The following is a 2,734-nucleotide window of genomic DNA, read 5'->3' as shown; positions in this document are numbered from 1 at the left end:
TCTTCTTGTTTTGTAATTTCAAAATCATCTCGCCATGCTCTTCGCCAAATGAGAGAAGAGAATGTGAAGAGGAGACTGCGGTCCGTTTCGTTGCTCTCCAGTTTCGTTTCGTTTCCATTGCCGTTTCTGGTTGCTGTCCAAAGGTCGCTGCTTGTTTACCGTACGAATTCCCGTAGCAGTCATTTGCGTTTATTATCACACATAAACTTCAATACAGAGACTCTGGCAGCAACTCTCTCTGAAGTAAAGTTTAGTATTCGATTTGTTGCAGTGACGGCTTTAAAGCTGCCCCAAAACAGTCCGCTTTAATGTGCGCATGTGTGGGGGTAACCGCAAAACGCCAAAAGGAAATAAATGTGCGACTTTGCAATGAAACAAGCATTTATGGTGCCATAAAACAAACCAAGCACGAATATTTCTAACTCATCTTAAAACAAATACATGCAGCGAATGTTTCGTTGTGTGTACAGCGCACACACATAGCACACACACACTTATGTAAGAAGAGAGAACGTACCTCCCCGCCAACCCTCCCTCCATGTGTTTGATTACATGGGCAAAATTTTGTGTGTGTGTTTTGTGTTTGACTACGGCTTAGGCGGCGAAGGAGAAGCGAAGGAGAACGAGCAAGCGAAGGAGCAGGAGCATGAGGATGCTTTTGTGTAGGGAGTACGGCGGATTGAGGGTAAGACAAAGTCAAGCATAAAGTTGCTCAGATAAAGTTTGATTAGTGCGACAGACTAAAGCCCAACTGCCAGGCAGACAGCCCGAATTGGGGTTAACCGATAGTCACAGCAGTAACTTTAGCACCAAAACTGCGCTCTTTTCGCCCAGTGTATTCCCATGTCTGTCTGTGTGTTTTTCGAGCATATGTAGACCTCAGCAAATTTGTAAAATTGTGAAATAAAAAACCGAGCGAGAAAAAGACGCCGCCGAAAGCCAAATTCAGAACGGCGGGGGAGAAACCGTGAAAAACAGCAACCGGTGAGAGGGAAGGAGCACACACAAAAAACCGCAAAATACAAAACGCAAAATTACTCCCACGGGACATTCAAATGGCGATGGCGATGGCGATGTCGCTGCCGATGGAGTGGGTGTGGCCCCGAACAAAATTACCGCCGACCCTACCAGGAATGAGGGGGGGGGGGGGGGGGGGGGGGAGGGGTGTGGGACTGTGGAAATGCTGAAATGTAAGAAATGACATGTCGCATTTTAAAGTCGTTCTCCTCAGAAGCTGTGTCAGCGTCAACCTCAGGCCTGTCAGGCCATAGCCTCAGGAGTGGTGTGGAGCAGCTCCGTTGGGTGGTTAAATTATTTTAAAGTGCTTTGTTGGTTATTTGGTTTCCTCTGCTGCCGTTCTGCTGCTCTTTTTTGGTGGCATGAAATTTGAATATGTGCGCCTTAAAGTGAAAGCTGCTTGGAGCCCGCAGCTTCAGCAACTCCTTCTGTGTCTTCCTTCTCTCCCTTCTGACCACGACACATTTACGGGTAAACAGTGTTAATGAAGTCGCATTAATTTGAGTGCGTTACAGAGGACATAAGACGACACTCCGCTTGGAGTAAGAGTTGGGGCAACAAAGACGTAACAACGCAGAGACAGAAGGACAAACAGCACGGTCCCGCCCAGAGCCTGCACACACGGAGTGGCCGCGCCGGAGAGACAATGACAATACAAACATTGAGTAACAGGGAAAAATGGCTAAACGGGACAAGGACACAGTGTGAAGACGAGCGCGGGGCCCAAAGAGTTACTGCCCCAAGAGTTGGCTGCTCGTCCTGGAGCGTCGTAAAACGAAAAACATGGAAATCTTGTCATATTTTTCTTGTTTACTGTCAACATCTTTGTACTTGAAGTCCCATTATGTTAATTATGATGAAGTAAACAGGACACAGTTGTTGTTTATTATAATTACCAGAGCAGTTGAGTTGAGTCAGCAGACAGGACGACAGTCCACGACTCGAGACTCGAGTTGCAAAATGAATTTGTTGCACGTCCAGGCGCGGCAGGACGAACTTAACTAATTCAATTAGGGCAGAACCTGCAGCTGGTGCTGGAGGAAAATCATTGCAATTTCGCAACACATGAGTGCCAGCTGGCGAATGGCGAATGGCCAATGATTCCAATGATTCCAAATTGTGAACCACGCCCACTTAACGCATTAAAAGTTTGGTGTATGGGCGCTGGGCGTATATGGGTTTTTATTGAAACTTTGTTTTGTCCTTTGTTTTGCGGTTATAATAGAAAATTCGCGGCATACTTTGGCTGCATTGTTAGCCCGCAGACAGAGGCATGCCACGAGGCCAGTATTGACGGTGGCGGCTGCCCCAATACAAACACAAAATAATCAATAGAAATTGTTATGCAAACAGCCTGACAGTCAGTCCCTCGCTTTTGTATGCGAGTCGGCGGGCGCTTATTTGCAGAAGAAAGTGATGCGATGTGATGTTTGGCAGCCCCAACAAAAGGCAGACAAAGGCACGACGCATACTCTCAAAAGGAAGTAAGGAGAGGGGAGCTCAAAAAGGGTTTTCTCCTAAGGAAAGCTACGCCAAGTGTAGCACACACCTCCCACACAGAGAGACAGAGACTCCTCCACACTCTGCTCCACCCACTGCTACAGTCTCCCCGCTCTGCATCCTTTACTGTTTCCTCTGCCAAATGCATTTTTAATAATGCAACGGACGCTGCGCTGTCAAAAAACAATGACATTAATTAGCCGCTCTTTGTGAGTGC

This window comes from Drosophila guanche, unplaced genomic scaffold, assembly GCF_900245975.1.
Source record: "Drosophila guanche unplaced genomic scaffold, DGUA_6, whole genome shotgun sequence".
In the NCBI taxonomy this organism is placed as follows: Eukaryota; Metazoa; Arthropoda; class Insecta; order Diptera; family Drosophilidae; genus Drosophila; species Drosophila guanche.
This window is presented reverse-complemented; position numbering follows the sequence as displayed.